This window comes from Engystomops pustulosus, chromosome 3, assembly GCF_040894005.1.
Source record: "Engystomops pustulosus chromosome 3, aEngPut4.maternal, whole genome shotgun sequence".
NCBI classification, from domain to species: Eukaryota; Metazoa; Chordata; class Amphibia; order Anura; family Leptodactylidae; genus Engystomops; species Engystomops pustulosus.
In genome coordinates this window covers 159809657-159830821 of record NC_092413.1, presented here as the reverse complement: position 1 = coordinate 159830821, position 21165 = coordinate 159809657, and positions in this window count along the sequence as shown.

Here is a 21165-nt window from a genome sequence, read left to right as displayed (position 1 = left end):
TGTCTGTAGGCTACTCCAGAACAGAAAAAGGATTATATATGGCTCCCGTGGTTCTCATTGTATGTTATTTTAGATGATTTATTGACCTTCACGCAAATGCAGTAACATTGTCAATAACAACATTCTCAGTCACTTTATTTTAAAGTGCTTTACAGTATATACAATAACATTAAATACATAGAATGTACAGGTAAATGAGGTGACCACCCAAAGTTGTGTAGAACAGTAGTCTTCTATGGGGGAAGATATTTTCAGCCCATATGTCTTAAATATGATAGAACTGTGACTATGCTAGAAATCTTTTATGGAAAAACCTGGTCTGGAGAGATAGTCCTAAATGAGTAAATACAGTAGTTTAATGACCACAAAAAGTTTTAATTTACTAGAAATCAAAAATATAAGCTTCAACTCCAAAAAGAAATAATAAAATTAAAATGTAGACCCAAAAGAAAGCAGGGGGACCAGCATGTCCACAGTTGCAATAAAACTTTAAATGTTCTTTATTTATTGTTAAAATAGATACATAAAGCATCATTAGCATTTCAGATTTCCATACAAATGTGATTAACCTGAAACATGTAAGAAGCTAGTGTTTCCCAGTGTTTCCTCTTGCAATTTACGTGTTTATTTGTAGTTACAGTATAAAGCATACATTGAAGCATACATAAAGAAAAATCATGTTTTATTGCAATTGAGAAAGTGCTGATCTATCTTCTTGCTTTTGGTTCTATATTGAACACCAGAAACAAATGGAGTCTTAAATTACATCTAAATCAGAAAAATTATTTTTATTCTTCTTTGTACATTAAAATTATTGCTCACAATTAGAGATGAGCGAGTATACTCGTCCGAGCTTGATGCTCGTTCGAGTATTAAGGTACTCGAAACGGCTCGTTGCTCGGACGAGTATTTCCCCTGCTCGAGATCGAGCATTTAATTAAACAAACACAGTGAAGAACAATGAAGAATAGAATAAAAACAGTGAACACAGGATCATTTAAGTGAAGAACACAGTGAAGAATAGAGTACAGATGTTCGGCACATCTGCTTACTTGTTGGAAGATACACGCGGAACGGCAGCAGGGAGACATCGCGCACCAGGGAGACATCGGGCGCAGCAGGGAGACATCGGGCGCAGCAGAGACACATCGGGCGCAGCAGAGACACATCGGGCGCAGCAGAGACACATCAGGCGCAGCAGAGACACATTAGGCGCAGCAGGGAGACATCTGGCGCAGCAGGGAGACATCTGGCGCAGCAGGGAGACATCGGGCGCAGCAGGGAGACATCGCTCGCAGCAGGGAGACATCGCGCGCAGCAGGGAGACATCGGGCAGCAGGGAGACATCGGGGAGACTTCAGTGGAAGAAGAGGAGCGGATCCCGGGACAGCGTATCTCCCGACAAGTAAGCAGATGTGCCGAACATCTGCAATCTATTCTTCACTGTGTTTTTCACTTAAATGATCCTGTGTTCACTGTTTTTATTCTATTCTTCACTGTTCTTCACATCTGTTAACTTGTCGGGAGATAATATACGCGCGGAACAGTGAAGAATAGATTGCAGATGTTTGCATACATCTGCTAACTTATCAGAAGACATTCTTTTTCAATTAAATAACACATTTTATTCCCGAACCATGGTCCCTTTGAAAAATGCTCAAGTCTCCCATTGACTTCAATGGGGCTCGTTATTCGAGACGAGCACTCGAGCATCTGGAAAAGTTCGTCTCGAATAACGAGCACCCGAGCATTTTAGTGCTCGCTCATCTCTACTCACAATACATAATAATTTAAAGTTCAAGATTACAAATGCAAATACAGACAGTAGCAGGAAGAGTACAAATCATGCAATAAGGTGCAATAATGATGGTATTTATAAAGACAGCAATCATGCAAATGTGTGCAGCAACATGCTGAAATGGCCACACCCCTCTGCTAACTTCACAGCACATGCGCTATAGAGCGAACATCCCGCAATATCACCATGTCCATTTAAAGCATACCTGACCCCATATTTTTCACAAATACAGCCAGTAAAAGGTTCCTATATAGCCCTAGTAACTATTTGACACCCTTCTTTTAACTAAAAAATGTTTCCCTCACATGCCTATAAAATCAGCGTTATAAACTTGCCTGGTATCTATGCATCTTTAGAGCAAGACAAGGGGTGTTGCCAAATGTCCTGTGACCAGGCTGATATCATCACAAGTCCTTTAGCTTCTTAAAATTAGCAAACTGTACCCCTATGCACGTATCTGACTACCTAAAAAATCACAGCATGCTTGCATGGACTTCTCTCTATGCAGGCTGCTGTGATCTCATGTGATATGATTTGCTCTGATTTCATGAGATATATGCTTGCTGTACAGTTTTATAATGTTAGAATGCTAAAGGACTTGCAATGATGTCACCCTGGTCACATTACATTACTGCTGCATGCAGAGATAGCAAGGGGAGGAGCTGCTGAATTCATCCTGAGGAGGTCACGCCCACCTCGACTCGCTATAGACATGCTTGGACACCAGGTAAAATTTTAAAGTTGAATATATAGAGATCTGAGGGTAACAATTTGTAGCAAAAAGAAGGAAATCAGTTTGTTACTAGGGGTCTATAGGAATCTGCCACTAGATGTATTTGCGAACAATGTGGTGACAGGTTCCCTTTAACATCACAACGGGAGAAGAACAGGACAGGTAAATGATACCTTGCCTAAAGCAATGCATACACATATAGTGGATACAAAACAATGTGTATCTTCAACCATTAGCTGTAGAATAAATTTAATTATTCTTAAAGTATCCAGTACCGATGATAAATAACAATAACAAATCCCCAAAAAACATGCAAAAATTGTACAATGTATACAAAAAATATATAAAAATCATAGTGGTAACTCAGTACACATTAACATAATAAGTGTCTACATATACACAACAATATACACTCACCGGCCACTTTATTAGGTACACCATGCTAGTAACGGGTTGGACCCCCTTTTGCTTTCAGAACTGCCTCAATTCTTCATGGCATAGATTCAACAAGGTTCTGGAAGCATTCCTCAGAGATTTTGGTCCACATTGACATGATGGCATCACACAGTTGCCGCAGATTTGTCGGCTGCACATCCATGATGCGAATCTCCCGTTCCACCACATCCCAAAGATGCTCTATTGGATTGAGATCTGGTGACTGTGGAGGTCATTTGAGTACAGTGAACTCATTGTCATGTTCAAGAAACCAGTCTGAGATGATTCCAGCTTTATGACATGGCGCATTATCCTGCTGAAAGTAGCCATCAGATGTTGGGTACATTGTGGTCATAAAAGGATGGACATGTTCAGCAACAATACTCAGGTAGGCTGTGGCATTGCAACGATGCTCAATTGGTACCAAGGGGCCCAAAGAGTGCCAAGAAAATATTCCCCACACCATGACACCACCACCACCAGCCTGAACCGTTGATACAAGGCAGGATGGATCCATGCTTTCATGTTGTTGACGCCAAATTCTGACCCTACCATCCGAATGTCGCAGCAGAAATCGAGACTCGAGGCAACGTTTTTCCAATCTTCTACTGTCCAATTTCAATGAACTTGTGCAAATTGTAGCCTCACTTTCCTATTCTTAGCTGAAAGGAGTGGCACCCGGTGTGGTCATCTGCTGCTGTAGCCCATCTGCCTCAAAGTTCGACGTACTGTGCGTTCAGAGATGCTCTTCTGCCTACCTTGGTTGTAACAGGTGGCAATTTGAGTCACTGTTGCCTTTCTATCAGCTCGAACCAGTCTGCCCATTCTCCTCTGACCTCTGGCATCAACAAGGCATTTTCGCCCACAGAACTGCCGCTCACTGGATGTTTTTTCTTTTTCGGACCATTCTCTGTAAACCCTAGAGATGGTTGTGCATGAAAATCCCAGTAGATCAGCAGTTTCTAAAATACTCAGACCAGCCATTCTGGCACCAACAACCATGCCACGTTCAAAGGCGCTCAAATCACCTTTCTTCCCCATACTGATGCTCGGTTTGAACTGCAGGAGATTGTCTTGACCATGTCTACATGCCTAAATGCACTGAGTTGCCGCCATGTGATTGGCTGATTAGAAATTAAGTGTTAACGAGCAGTTGGACAGGTGTACCTAATAAAGTGGCCGGTGAGGGTATATAAATATTAGTAAAGACTTTATGTTGCAAGTGATAAAGTGCACCAACACTACCCAACTGATAAAGCGCATAAAGTACTTAATACTATAATATTTATTCTCTGAATACACAAAATTATATACACTATACACACAAGATAAACAAGTGCCTAAAATATTGCAACACCCTTCTATAGAGTAGTATTATTTATTGTACTTTTATGAATGCATGGTCCGTAGGTGAGCTTGACAAACCTTGTAATTTGTCTAGTTGTTGTAGTATTTATTTTGTTATGATAATTGTACTTGGAAAATAATTATAAGCCTGGAAAGAATTTAGACACTAAAATGAAAATTAAGGAGGAAGAAGGGAGCAAACATATAATTATTCTGGTTATAACAATGCCTGATGCTCTTCATTCCACCTGGGCGATGCCACTGATCTGCATCTCTGTAACCACTCCTAGTTTTTGTTCCCTTGCCATCGTGCCAGTGCAATGAGTTATGCTTTTCCAGTATAAATCTTGCTAGTAAGGGCAAATATGTGTTTTCTATTAACATCAATTCCTTCTTACATGGAATGGAAAGGTTAGATCCCAGTGTTGCAAAAAAAAATATATACACAGTTCATCAATTATTCAATATTTTTCTATCCTAGTCTTAAATGTCTTGACCTAGTATACTTACTACATTTCTTATTTATGATATATGCACTTATGGATTCCAGGCCTTTTGCTTTGTATATGTTCTCAAAGAAATAAATCTAAGAACAATATATCAAACTGTGTAACAGCAATTGCTCTTATCCCCGGAGAATAAACCATGTAAAATATTGGCTCGGTTTGAAAAGTCAAAAGCCAATAAATAGTGAACTAAGGATACATATTAGATAAAATAACATATCTGATCTGGAGATTGTGTTAAGTTAGGTAAATACATGACATTAAATGCTTGTTTACTTTTACAGAATTCAATGCATGATGATGATAATAAGACCCTCCAAGGCAATAATTGCTTCACTGTAGGGAGCTTCTGCATCTCAAATTGCTCAGCATCTGGGCTTTAAATCATTTGTGCTCCTGTTGTGTAATACAGCCAGCAGAATAAGCAGGCAAGCAAGGAGCATTTTCAAACTTACACAGCGTGATCATGTTGTGAATGCGCTTAGAACTCAACTTATTATCATCAGGAGCTGTTACCCAAACCAAGGGTAAAAAAATCATGAACCAGAAACTATATAATGATGCCTTAATAGAGTTCAGCTGTCTTCTATTTTATAATGCACCTAATTACAAATGGAGTTGCCAGCTTCCTTTTTTCCATTCACTTCTGCTGAGTGCAAATGAAAGTTTACTGAGTTAAAGAATATTGCTGCTCTATCTGTCTTCATTTGAACAGCGAATTGGCAATGATAAAAAATGCCATATCATGAATACATGCAGCATATGGTTGCCTATTTTATTCATTTATAATTATTGTTTTCTTTCCTTAGTATTATTTATACATTTATTGGGGGTAATTTATCATTGGGTATTTTGCCTATGTTTTCCATTGTTTTGGCACAGCTCTGATACAAATAATTTGCAACTTTCTGTTGCACCAAATGAACATGGGATATTGCAAAGTCACTTTGACATAGACCCCACTTCACCAAATTTATTATTTGCATAGACTAGTTTTTACAATAGTACTGAATTCATGATTTGCTTCTTTCTATTTAGACGCCAGTCCCTACCCTAGTCTATGTGCTGTGACTTTTGATGTTTTTTTCCAGACTTTTCAGCAACTGTCAGAAACAATCCACAAAGCAGAAGACGCTGCCAGCAGATTTTTTAAGGGACAAAGCCACGCTAAAGGGGTTGGCCACTTTACCTCATTTTTTTGTAATGTGTGTGCAAGTGTTGGGGGGCAGGATATTAGGTAATTTACCAATATACATCAGGGGTAGTGGAATCACTGTACCACCACGAGTGATGACATAATCCAACACCTGGGAGTGGAGTCCTGGTTTTCACCAGTTGTGGCAGTGGGAAACCACCAGTTTGCTTCACAGGCGCCACTTTGCTTCTGGTGGCGGCCAAGGTGAGGTACATTATCGTGAGGCAGAGGCAGGGTCATGGTCAGTCAGGAGGTCAGGACATGTGGCACAGGAGTGGAACGAGGGACGAGCCAGAGAATCGGGGTCAGGCACAGGAACTGCATTCAGAACGGGAAATCACAATAATAATGCAGGAATAACGCAGGGAAGCATTCTCAGAGGCACAAGGCACAAAGATCAGGGTATGCGTGCGCCGGAACGAGGGAAGGTGAGTGCTGCTGCAGGGCCCCAGGCGAGAGGGGAGGCACACATGTGCACTCCCGATCCGGAAAATGGGTTGCAGGAGAATCGCTTCCCTCTGACCATCTTCATATTAAGGACCTCTTTTACCTCGAAGACATCAGTGGCATAAGCCGCAGGAGCGGGAGGAGCGATTCAGGATGACAGATTTCAGTAGGGAGATGTGGAAGGAATTCAGGATGCACATGATAGATGGAAGACGAAGCTTGTAAGCCACAGGATAAATGTGTTTCGTGTACCTCGAATGCACCCAGAAAGCGAGGACCGATTTGTAGCTGCGAATATTTAGCTGGACATACCTGGAGGATAGCCACCCTTTATTCCCTGGAGAGAAGATCGGAGGAAGCCTGCGCTTTTTGTAGGCCTGGGTTTTGGTTTGGGCAGATGCCTTAATTAGGGAAAGACGAATCTTCTCCAATATTGACTTAAGATCTCGGACCAACTCCTCCATGGCAGGAACATTGGAAGGCACAGATGAAAAGGTGGATGCTGTCCATAGATAATTAAGAAGGGGACAGAGCTAGCTGGTTTAGAATTCAAGGAATTATAGGAAAACTCTGCCCAAAGCAACAGGGTGGACCTGTCTGGCGGAGACAAAATGGTGGCTGTAGCAGCCTAGAGTCTGATTAACTCTTTCCACTTGTTCATTAGACTGCGGATGATATGCATAGGAGAAGTCCAGTTTCACTTGAAGTTGGCTGCACAGAGAACGTGAGAACCGGGAAACAAACTGGACTCCTAGCTCCGATACAATATGTAGAGGGAGCCCATGAAGCTGGAAGATGTGGCGGAAGAACAGGCAGAGGAATGAAGTTGGACCTCTTAGAAAACCGGTCTGTGACAACCCAGAATACTGTATTTCTGGAAGATCCATAACAAAGTCCATGGCTATGTGAGTTCACAGGCAACTGGGTATTGTCAAAGGCAGGAGGAGACCTGCTGGCTTGAGACATGATGACTTATTATGGGCACAGGAAGTGCAGGAGCTCACAAAACTCATACATCCTTGACCAGATATGGCCCCCAGTAGAAAAGAGATATGAGAACGGCATATCTCTGCACCCCAGGGTGGTCAGCCACAGGAGACCAATGTCCAGATGTCAGTATCGTCTTATAAAGAGCATGCTGGACATAGGTCATGCCAGGAAGAAGCTGCTGTAGGTCCACAGGAGCAGCAACAACCAGCCGTTGAAGAGGAACAATATGTCTAGGAGTCGGTTCTTTTCCCAATTACATCAGAGGCACGAGAGAGGGCGTCAGCCTTAACATTCTTCTCGCAGGACGAAAATGTATCATGAAGTTGAAGCGGGAGAAGAAAAGGGACCAATGAGCCTATCGAGGATTGAGCAGCTCAACAGTCTGGAGAAATAGGAGATTCTTGTGGTCTGTGTACATACAGACTGGATGATGAGCTCCTTCCAGAAGATAATGCCATTCTTCCAAAGCTAACTTTATGGCCAGAAGCTCCCGATCACATATGGAATAATTCCTCTCTGCGGTCTTGGAGAAGAAGCCACAAGTGAGGGTTCAAGCTTTGGGACCTTTCTGGGTGAGAACGGCTCCAGCACCAACCGATGAGGCATCAACCTGTAGCAGGAATGGTCTCTCAGTATCAGGCCGGGTGAGAACAGAAGCAGCGGCAAAGGATTCATCTGAAGTTCCTTTTCAGAGATGACGTGTCCGAGAGATTCTCCTGTCTATGTCTGGAATGCTATTGAGGTATCAGACGAGCTCTATCCTCAGCAGACACTGAGAGCAGCAGAGGTGGTATTTGGAAGAATGGAGCCAAGAGGGGCAGTCAACGGGTCTTGGTCTGCATTTGTTCAAGAGGCTGTTCCTCTAAGCGCTCTGAGAAGCGAATGTCAATCCGAGTGGCCAGGAAGATGAGACCACTCAGAGAGGTCTGCAAATCTCATGCAGACAGGGCGTCTTTAATCTGTCCTGAAAAAAGTTTTTTAAAAGTGGCGATCTAGGCCACTTCATTCCAGGCTAACTCAGAAGCTAGGGTGCAGAACTGAACCGCATAATCTCCAACTGACAAGTTTCAGCAGGGTGGTTTCAGCAGATGACACCTGGGCTGTTTCCTCAAAGACGGATCAGTATTCTGCAAGTAACGTGGTGACTTTCCTGTCCCAAAGGAGGGTAGCCCATGCAAGGGCTTTCCTGGAGAGCAAACTGATCATGAATGCCACCTTAGACCTCTCTGTGGTGAACTGTCTAGGCATCAGCTCGGTGTGCAGGGAGCACTGTGATGAACCAGGGGACCAGCGATGGAACGAGGGAAGGTGAGTGATGCTGTGGGGCTCACGCGGAGGCACACGAGTATGGCAGCGAACCAGATCATGGGTCGCAGGAGCAACCGTGACACATTTATTAATAGCTCCACAACGCTTTCTTGATATGTGAAGTGAAGCCTCCTGTCATTTACCTCATCAGCCAGACATTCCTGTCCATAAAATGGCTGAAGATGGAGGGTCATGGTATCTGTAAATGTCCATTAACAATCACCAGTTAAAGATAACATGATTCTCCATCTGCAGCCATTTTATGGGCAGGAATGTCTGGCTGATGAGGTAAAAGACAGGAGGCTTCACTTCACATATCAAGAAAGCACACCAGAACAATAAATATATGTATATTGGTAAATTACCTAATATTCTAATATACTGCCCCTCACTTACACACACATTATAAAAAAACGTTGGCCAACCCCGTTTATGAGGTGCTGGCAGAGAAAAGAACTGAAATTTCAGCAATTGCAGTCCATTAAATATTTTATTTTTGCTTTTTTAATTTTAAAAACACAACTTTCCTTATGCTGGTACAGTTTCCAGCTGCTATTTGCCCATGGTCACTAATATTTTAAAAACTAGCTTTAAAGGGGTTATTCTGGGGGAGAAAAACATGGCTGCCTTCTTCTAAAAACAGCACCACGAGTAATCATGGGTAGTGTGTGGTATTGCAACTTAGCTTCATTCATTTCTATAGATCTGAGCTGCAATACCTACACAAACCATGGTCAGGTGTGGCACTGTTTTTAGAAGATAGCAGCTATGTTTTTGAATCTCAGGATGGCAATATTTGCTTTTCAAGACCATAGGAATTATTATAAAAATAATTTTGCTCCTTGTTTCATATTTGAAAAACTGAATCTGAAAAGAACTATCTGATCAGTCATTATAAATTGTATTGAAGTCTGTTACTAACAGTTAGAGCAACCCCAGCTTAATTAGGGAATAGCTGTGATCTGTGAAAACAATTTGGCTACAGCAAAGGCAGTAGGATCAGGCAGTAGGTATGTCTCAGACCACTCCAGACTTTCTGTAACTAAACTGTGTTACATATCATAATGGGGCATATGTCCTTTGGCTTCATTTTTTCATCTTTATTTGTGACTATTTGATGTGCTTGTGTACTTTTATTCCCGATTCCCGATGTAAAAGTTGCAAACTTCTTAAAAAGTCACATATTTTGGTGCAAATCTATACCAGCCACCTACCAGGTATTAGAAATAGATTAGAGCTATTTGCTACTGTAGTTAATAGATTATTCTGCCTTCAGGCACAACCCAGGGATTACATCATGCTCTGCTGCAGAGAATAGTTCACGTGCTTGGAGAAGCGCTGAACCAGCCATAGAAGCAACAGAGCTTCATTATCATAATTTTATAATTGTTTTATCAGCAAAACCACTCAGCACAGCATTCCAAAGGTATGTGTGGTTCATAATGCATCAAGTAGAGGACTCTATAATGATTATATGAATATTTGCTTTACCGGACAAAAAGAAGAATTATTAAAAAATAAGAAAAAGGAAAAAGTAATTTGGTTGTAAATATACATTGTTATTTTTGTTGTATACGTACATTGGCCTTGTGTACATTGGAATTCTTATGTATACAGTAGGTATAACTTCAACGCTATCAGATTTTCCAAAGTGTAAACTGGTTTATTCAAGTGATGATTCTTCAAGCTGCAGCAATCAGATAATAGCATAAAATTCTAGTGGCAGTGGCTTAACTTGTTAGTAATTCCCTACAGATATGTTCATACGATAGCGCTTAAATTCAAAGCAGATTTCTTAACATCAAAGTTGTCTGTATGAATAGTCAGCACTCAGTGGGTAATAAGCGTATGCCAAAGCATTGATTACAAACCATAGTGTTTTTTGTAGCTCATTTTTAGCCAATTATCTGTTTCTGTTATTACAAAGCCTCACTTCTAAAACTCGTTTAATTATTGCTTGTATGTTTATGCTTCTTTTTCGATGTAGAGCAAGCCAATGTTATCTATTGACAAGCCCCAACATTAAAGATTACTGAAACTTTGAAATTTTGCTTTGAGAACCTGGCCCTCTAGTCACATTTGCAGCAAAAATCAATTGACAAAACTTGAATAATTCATGTGGAGGTTTATGTTTTGCTGCCTTATTATGTTATCTGGAGCCTAGACACAGCTAACAAGCATATATTCAAGTTTTCCTGCATACTGGCAGTATTCTGCATTGCTAGACAAACTTTAGCATGTGAACGCAGTGGTGCTGTTTATACAGAAGCATTAGCTTTTTTCTGATTTTAGGTTCTAGCTTGGGTAACTTTGGAGGTCAAAGCTAATCAGATGGCTGCATCTATACAGAAAACAACTTTGATTCCACAATTCAAATATTCTCTATTGTATGCCCCCTCTGTGATCTGAAACCATTGCTTCTTTACGATCTCTTCTTTTACTATGCGCAAAAGTGTGCACACAGTATTAAACCACATACCTGTGTATATAAACTTGATGTCTATGTGTATATGTGTGTATTAGGATTGCACCAATACCAAAATTTTGGAATTGGAAAAGTATCACAATACTCAATACCAATACAATACTTTTCACCAAAAAAGCATAATAAATTAAAAATGTTTATTCAAATGCAAAAATCTATTTGTAGCTGCTGGAACATTTACTAAGGGCAATGCATCAGTTTTCTGTCAGACTTTGCATATTCTTTCTAGTGCAAACTGATGCATGTGTATTTAAGAATGGTCCGTGCCACTTGGTATTGCACCCAACCCTTTTGTTTTGCAGCTGCACTATTTATCATGCAACACAAATTCTGCACTGAAGGGGGCGTTCCGGTGCTGAGTCAGACCGTGTGCCAGATTTAACATGCAAATTCTGACAGAAATGTGTTGCACACCCCATGTTAAAGGTGCACCAAAAGAAGGGCCCCAGATTCATGCAGAATGTACGCCAAATTCAAGAATCCTGAATGCAAACCCTCAGCACACTACAGATGCAAACTACACATTTGTAGTTTGCGCTGTTCTTAGTAAATGTGCCCCATTGTGTTTTTAATGCAACTCAAGTGCTGAAGTGAGGAGTTTCTGCCAATATCAGATGTGTGTAGACCAAAGTGCTAGTAATCGGGTTCAAATCACTCATGTTTGGCAGGAAACAATGCAGAACAGCCGAAGTGTGCTAGGTCTAAACACATCTCAACCGTGAAAAGCTTTTTCCTGCTGCGCTTAAATTGTTCTGTATTTGTACTGGCTGGCTATTGGAGATCATTATACATGTTGAGTCTCTATGAGACTGTAGGCTGCCATGGTAACCAATCACCACCATCCTAAGATGTCACTGGGACCGGCGTTTGGCCATCCAAGATGGTGGCGCTCATAAGAAGCAATGTTAGGTGCCTTAGCATTTAACAGGTTAACTGCCATGATCGGTGCCAACAGCGACTGCAGCAGTACCAGGCGGGTGTCAGCTGTTTTATACAGCTGACACACGCTGTGTATAGAGAGTACGTGCTGGTGCACAAAGGGGTAAATGTGGTCTAAAACATGAGGAGACAAATAGATTGATGTTAGAGAAATACATGTTAGATAAATAGATATTGTGGTCTGTATGTAGAGCAAGTCACAAATAGGAGAGTCTGTTTGCCAAATTTCATAACATTGCTATACAGTGATTCACAAAAAAAACCACAATCCGAAAGTGAAACGGGTCCAATAATAAGTCAATTAGCTTGTGTAAATATGTTGTTGCGAAATACACAATTTCTTGCCAAAATGAAGCAGTGGAATTTTTCAGTATTTAACAAGCAACATCCAGGTGGTTAAATTAATCTCTCTGTGCCATAAACATGCAGGTGGTTTCTAATTTGGGAAATCCAATCACCAATATCATTTGGCAGCCATGGAATGTCAGGTCAGATTCGTTGTGAAATGATATTGTTACATTGTTTGGGCTGGGCAATACAGTGAAGCAATTGGCATGTGATCAAAACATCACAAAAACTGAAAATGTGCTGCAATGAAGCAGCCACTTGTAAAAATGTATGTGCAGCCTGAAAATAAGGGAATCTGTTACATAAAGTGTTTGTTTTTTTATCATTACTATAATGCAATTGGTGCCTTTGAAAAAATCAATAACGTATGGTCCAAAAGTAAATTTAAAATAAAAGAAATACTCAGCTAAGTTTTACATGAATTTATTAATACTTATTCAGCACAACCCTTCCCAGTTATAGCTAAAAAATATATTTTTGAAACTGCTTCTCCGAGATAGATTTTATATATCATCTCTCCTTAGTCAGACTGCACATGGGATATTGTTTTGCAGTTGGGCCCAAGAATAACATTAGATTGTGGAACTCAAGCCACAGCAATCAAACTTATTTTGGGAATGAATAGATTAGAAGTCGGGTTAACAAATTTTTTTCATATTTAAATTTTTATTAATTTTCATAACAAAGCGCAATGATACAGAACAAAGGAAAAAAGAGAAAAAGGGGGACAAGGAAGGAAACAAAATCAGGCACTGATATGCATCCGTTTGGGAAAGCAGAAGGGAGGATAAATGGGGGGGGGGGTTTACATGTATGTAATGTAACAATTTCTGGTAGAGAACGTCAAACTCACAATGATGGAGAATCCATGTACTATTGTCTAACACGGCAACCTCGTTGTAGCTTAGATACATTATATGAACTCTCACTAATAACACAAAGGGAAGAAGTAATAACAGTGGAGGGGGGCACTATTTACTTAATTCTAATTATTTACAATATGATAATTCTTTTTATTTGCAAAAATCAGGAGCAGCGACGGAGCTAAGTTTTGCCCATCACTCGCAAATTTGTTTGTTGTATGGTGGGAGCAAATGTATATTTTTTCAGACACACATCATTTTATGTCTCAGGTAGTCCGATACGGTCGCTTCACCGATGATATCATTATCATATGGAATGCTGATGAGGCCGTATCAAGCATGATATTGTACATGAAATCATACATGAATAGCAACCCATTCAATTTATTTTTTACATATCAATGGCATAAATCCAATACTACATTTTGGGATCTTAGTTCAGATGGTAAATCGGGTTGCATCAATACATCTACATTATCTCAAGGACATGTCAAGAAGGCCCATTTTACATGGTTCCTCTTGTCCCCCTATACATACTTTAAAAGGCATCCCAGTAGGAGAAATGTTAAGAGCAAAATGCAATAGTTCAACTGTTAGATTATATGAAAAGGAAAGAGATTCCATTGAGGAAAGGCTGAGAACACGAGGTTATAATAGTTGGAATTTAAAGAGAGCATAAAATATTAGTTCTAACAGATCACATACTGAACTTATTTCCAAACAATCCAAGCAGAAATGTATGAGTAATTATGGGAATTAACCAGTGTTTGTTACCACCTATAGTATAGAACTAAAATCTAACCAAGACATAATTTAAAGATATTTACCATTATTGTCTAGACGAGGAATTGCGTACCATCTTACAGAAGGGTTGAATTTTTTCCACTAGAAGAGCACCTGCGTTAGGTAATAGCCTAGCCCCCAGTTTCATTGATAAATCTAGGACTTCCAGGTCTTGGCCTAGTATTAAAGGTTTTTATAAATGCACTGCAAAGATTTGTAAATGTCGCCAATATGCTCACCACATACAATCTATTGCTAGTAAGATTGATAACACGGTATACAGCAGTTAAGATTTGAATTGTATTTCATACACATGAAATAGTTTACCGCATTACATGTATTGCATGCAATTTGGATTACATAGGCTGCTCCAGCCTCATGATAAAATAAAGAATATGTGAACATGTAAATGGCATTACAAATCCAGAACACAAGAATCCCTGAAATGCTGCCAAACATTTTTTATGCAAACACAATAGAGATACAACAACTTTTCATTTTAGTGGTCTACAAATAGTTAAAAACAATAATAGAGGGGGAGATGTCAAAAGGAAACTGCTAAACTGTGCAGGTTTTTGGATTCTAACTATGGACAGAATTTGTCCTAAAAGTCTAAATGTAAGGAATTATTTGCTTTTAAATTACTGATATATATTCTGCATATATATTTTTTATGCATTTTTGTATTGTCATATTCATTCTGTCAATGTGTATAGTGCTTTGTATTTGAAATTAAGAGGCTTTCTGATGTGCTATCACCTGCTTACCATTATAACAGAAGCGTATCTTCCAGGCTAGGATGGCATATCCGTAAGCTCACTTTCTCATGTGGTTATCTATGACTAAGGACCTCAATAGGTCTAAAACGTGTTAGATATACTGCTTATTCTCATGGCTGTAATTTTATAGTGGTTTTTATCATGATTGAATAAAGAACAGTCCACATGCAACAAGTGAGTGCTGGCCCGATTCCTTTTGTTACCTGCATATTGAAGAGATTGGAGGGCGTCTCGTGTAGTCGAGCACCTGTAGTTAGAGTAAACCTGTGCTTTTTTTCTTAGAACATTCAATTCTTGTCAGTTCGGGAGATGCATTAAGTTTGTTGAGCTGTCCATGGGTTAATCATCAGTTTCAACTCTGTGGATTTCTGCGCCAATCCAATTTGTAAGAGCTCTGTTTTTCTTTATTTTATCCAATTTTTTTATTTTACTGTTTGCTATTATGTATGTATGTTATATCACCATTTTTGTAACTATTAAGTAATATGCCTGTTTTACATATTAAATTGTCATTTAATTTAAGTTTTTCCTTGTGCTTTATATATTCCCATAACTCTGGAGAGGTGAATTACTGCTAAGCCGTGTTACCATGTGTGTGTCTGTATGCAGTGTGGGTCCAGGTGAACTGTATAGCACCTAGAGGAGTGTGTATCTGGGTGTATGTGTGCAGTCCTGCAGTGGGCATCTTGTAAGCCGTAATTGTGAGAGGTGGCAGCGACAAGGTGTGTGGAATAAATGTGTGACTGTATTGGGTTGCAGTAGCATTCCCTAGGCACGAAAGTGTTACAAAGTGTGGTTATGGGCCCCCCGAGCTGTGCGTGTATGGTGTGTAGTGTCTGGGATTCGGATGCATTTGGTTTCGGATGCGTTTAGTTTCCCTGATAGAAAGTGGCTTGACTGAGTTTGCTGTGTGCTAGGGGAGTAAGAATTAGTGTTAGGACGCATTTTGTGTAAGTGGGTGGAGCTTCAGGGCTAATTTGCGTGGTTATCTGGCATAACTGTACCCCGTGATTGGACTCTGGTGTGTGTGTGTGTGGGGGGGGGGGGGGGCCCTTAAAATTTTTCACTTTGTTTCATTTCAGCCAATTGATAAGATCAAAATGTTTTTTTGCTCATTAACCCCTTAAGGACGCAGCCATTTTGTAGCTTAAGGCTCAGCCCGATTTTTTGGATTCTGACTTGCGTCTCTTTATACGGTTATAACTTTTGAACACTGTTACTTATCAAAGCGATTCTGAGATAGTTTTTTCCCCACATGTTGTACTTCATTTTAGTGGTAAATTTTGGCAGATGAGTTTTGCGTTTATTTACAAAAAAAAAGAAAATATGATACATTTTTGGAAAAATTTGCCATTTTCGAAATTCAAAATCATTGCGTTTTCAGGCAGATCAATTTACCACCTAAATAAGTTGCTGAATAACATTTCCCATTTGTCTACTTTACATTTTCATAATTTCTGAAATGTTTGGATAATTTATTTTGATGTCACGCGGCTTGCAAATAGAATATCGCTTTTCCGGATTTTCAGAATTGACTATTTTGTGGATAAATACAGTTTTGAATGAAATTTTACATATTTAGCATCAAAACCCCCTATATAACCAACCCATTTTCAAATCTGCACCCCTCAAGCTATCAGAAACAGCTTTTACGAAGATTGTTAACCCCTTGAGATCTTCATAGTAATTGAATCAAAATGGAGGTGAAATTTAGAATGGTCATATTGTTCCCTTATACGTTCATTTAGCCCTAAAATTTACACATTTCCAAAAGATAAAAAGAGAAAACCCACCATACAATTTGTTCTGCAATTGTTCTGCAATTTCTCCTATCAGTCACAGCCGGCACCCCGTCTTTCCCGATGCCGGTTCGGCTCAGATCTTGAGCTGAACCGGCATCAGCTCAGCGTCCGATATATCGGACGCTGAGCGCTAAGTCATTGAGCTCAGCGTCCGATATATCGGACACTGAGCGTGAAGAGGTTAATGTACATTCTGCACCTTATCTTGACAGAAACAAAACAGAAATGTAGATAGTTTTGCTAATTTATTAAACAAGAAAAAAAGTGGTCATAAGTATTTAGTGTTTGTGCTCAGTATTGAGTAGAAGCACTTTTTTGATCTAGAACAGCTGTAAGTCTTCTGGGGAATGATACAACAAGTTTTTCACACCTGGATTTTTAGATCTTCTGCCATTCTTGCTTGCAGATCCTCTCCAGTTCCCTCAGATTGGATGGTGAATGTTGATGGAAGCCATTTTCAAGTCTCTCCAGAGATGCTAAACTGGTTTAGATCACGGTTCTGGCTGGGCCAGTCAAGAATGGTAAAATAGTTTTTCTGAAGCCACTGCTTTGTTCTCTTAGCTGTGTTTGTACAGTCATTGTCTTGTTGGTAGGCGAACCTTCAGCCCAGTCTGAGGTCCAGGGCACTCTGGAAGAGATTTTCTTCCAGGATATTTCAGTACTGGGCTCTGTACTGTACATCTTTCCTTCAATTGCAACCAGTGCCTGGTTTTCTCCAGGTATAAAACCTAATTAACACCAATAAGTTCAATCTTCATCTCATCAGACCAAAGAATCTTATTTCTCATAGTCTGGGAGTCCTTCATGTGTTTTTTGCATACTGTATGTAGGCCTTGATATGTCTTGCACTGAGGAGAGGTTTCAATCAGCACACTCTACCATAAAGCCCTGACTGGTGGAGGGCTTCCGTGATAGTTGACTTTGTGGATTTTTTTCCCTTCGGTCTTCTGCATTACTAGAGCTCAGCCACAGGACAGTCAGGTCAAGGAAGAGGTGTGGTCATCACAAACTTCTTCCATTATGGAAGGATTATGAAGGCCACTGTACTCTGCAGAAATTATTTAGTAACCTTGGCCAGATATGTGCTTTGCCAAAATTCTCTGTCTGAGCTCCTTGGGAGGTTCCTTAAAACCCATGATTCTCATGTGCTCTGATATGCACTGTGAGCCGTGAAGTCTTACAGAGACGTGTGTACCTGTCCTTGCCACCTCTAGTGCTCCCGGTATCCTGCAGAGCCATTTGTCAGAGCTGTTCTCCTGTATGTTTACAGGGATATTGTACCTGTTCTCCAACAACTAATGCAGCGCTGCGACAGGGGACAGGTGTGCGAGCCAGGCAGCCAAAAGTTGTCCAACAAACAGGGTCATGGCTCAGATGAATGGGTTCACAGGAGACAGGGAGCACAGTATTTTTCGACAGAGTTTTTAATAAAGCCGGACAAGCTTTAACCGGACTCATGTTATCCACTACCACCTATCCATGGGGTAAGAATCTAGGTTAGATACACAAACAAGCTCATTTGTAGATGACATAATAGCTCTGGTAAAAGAGGTACAGGATAACCATTTACCATTAGCAATACCAAGTGTTGTGCTTATCTGCACAACCAAGCAACGTGTGAGACTGGGCACTTTTAATTTTTACTGATAAGATAATCCTGCACATGAACACTTTTTGTTCTTCTTTGTTCTTCTCTTATAACATATACAAGAATAATAACTATTTTAACTGACACCCTATGGCATGGTGTTTTATGAAAATTTGTTACAATTATTTGGAAACTATTATGAGAATTGTGTAAAAATTAGTTTCGTGGAGTTATGACAGTAAAACAAACAAAATTTTAAAAAATAATTATCTTCCAAATGAAGAGCCCCACATATCTTAACTTAAATGTGCATCTGTAGATTTACTATTTAAAGTCTTTCAGTTTTGAGTAGATGGTGATTTTTACATTGTTTAAGATTTTAACAGACTATTATGAAATTGCAGGACGGTGCAAAAGAATGGAGTATTTTATGTCACATGATGGGATTTCTTGTAAGTATTTATGTAGAATTAAGTTATTCCAGTAATTTCGGGCATTGGTTGAATTGTAAGTGAAATCATTTACAAAGCAAAGCAAGTCTGCGGTAAGCTAAAATTACACTTTCCATGCTTCCACTGGGACTGTCTCAAGAGCTGCCGTCCTCATTACTGTGTCCTTAGGAATGCTTTCTTGGCAAGCTTGTATTTCCCCTTGATTTGCTGACTATGATTGATAGGAGACCAAGGCATACTGTGATCTATACTGCCAATTACACTCACTTGTTACCTGTATATGGCCCTTCAAGCTGTCAGTCAGATAGACAGCACCAATTCTCTGTCCTGTATTTACTTTGTGAAAGACATCTGTTATTGAGCACAGATAATTTAGTGAACTAGGTAATATAGAAAAAGGGGCCAATTAACAAAAAATATAGGTAGCATAAAATGTAATTGATATCCAGGCTCCCGCAGCTCTGCTGCTTGTGTTACTATATCACATATTGCAGTTTATCTTCTCAGTGTATGCATTATGTAGTTTTGATAAGGCTAAGGCATGTTCTCTCCCCACACAGCCAGCATGCAATATATCCCTCCTTCTATATATACAGCCTTCTCCAGATGTCCCCTTCCTTTTATATATATATATATTATGCACCCTTATATCTCCTTCTCCTCCAACAACAGAAGTCACTCTCCTCTTCCCACAATTAGAACACCTTAGGTCTCCCTTTTCCATTCCCAAAGTGCTCCCTTGGTACCTATCCTCCTCACACAACCCATCCAACTCACTGCTCCCTCTTCCTCTTCAAATATTCAGCATCCACGGGTCCTCTTTTGCACACACAGCCAGCAACCCAGGTTTACCTCTTCCTCACATTGCTAGCACCCCAAGGTCCCCTTATCACAAAGCCATGAACTACAAGTTCTTTTCCTCCTCCTTTTCTTTCTTCTCTTCATATGGCTTGCATACCAAGTTTCAAAACATGACAAATTTAGAGACAGCCATAAAATAAGAAAAACCTCATATACAACATACCAGAAGAGAGCCAAAACTTACTGGTGGAGGATATGTAGACTAAACATCAAGATGCCATGGACAAGAAGGCAATAGGCTGTATTTTTGCAAAAGCTCTTCCTCAAGCCTCCATAGTAATGGCATTGATATGTCCTCAATATAAAGTGTGATCAAATTATCATAGAAACATATGTATATAGCATATTGTCATTACAATAACATTGATCCCATTTTTTTAATGAAGGCATGTGAGCACCATTAGATCCATGTTTTGAGGTGTTATTTTCTGAAATGGCCCATTGCCTATATATGGTCAGCACATTGATGTTTTTCAACCTGACTTCTGAATAAAGAATATTTGACAATAATCACCAGTAAGTGCTACTCTGTTGAGTACCAGTTAAGGTTGTTGGAAAGGTTCTTGAGTTCACTTGAGTGTCAATAGTGTAGGAAACTTGTGAGCTGAGAGTGAGATTACATGTAGACTTACATGGAGACATTGGAGGGTTTCCAACATGACAAGTATACATGTAAATGTAGATATAAACTAATATTTTATCATACATACACACAGACCTGTACTGCAGGTAATATACATGACATTTCTTACAGAACTTTAAGAATGGAGGCGTCCTAAACTAATAACACGTTACACCATTATATCATAACAAAAAGGCCATTGAAATCACTAAAAAAGTTAAGATTGTCTGTAAAAAGTTTTACTGGTTAAGTGTGGCACAATCATCTTTTATGGCTGTGTCTTTACATGAGCTTCTGTACATTGGCATTCTCATGTTATATGTTAACAGATGTGGATTTACCAATAATGCCCAGGATAGAGGGAGGGGGATAGAGGCAACACAGTGGTGAAATGGAGCTGCTTCTCTTAGACCTGTTGAGACACTGCTACTTCAGAAAAATTTATATCCTCTTCATGTGCCTGAAAGGGGTTTTCCCACAAAAGAAAATTCTCCCATTTTAATCAACTATTGATGTTAAAGAGAACCTGTCATGCAAAATAACCCCCTAATCTAAATATATTTTCATAAACCGCCATTAGAAAGCATTGCCTATATCCATTCATTATCCCTCTACATGCCTGTAAACCTAAGCAATGAGGTCCTAAAGCTGTATGCAAAGGGCCTGTGAAATGTCCAATGAGTCATTAGCATATTCAAGCTGTCCAGCTTATTCATGAGTGGGAGGCACAGCCACACACCCCAGTGTTTGACTGACAACCTGTATAATGGTGTAATGGCTGCTTCATGTGCTTGCTGGTGGCCACGCTCCCTGCAGCCTGTGTGTGCCTGTGTATGTGTATGGGAGAGATAAAACTGCTCCAGGCAGCCATGTTATAACAGAAC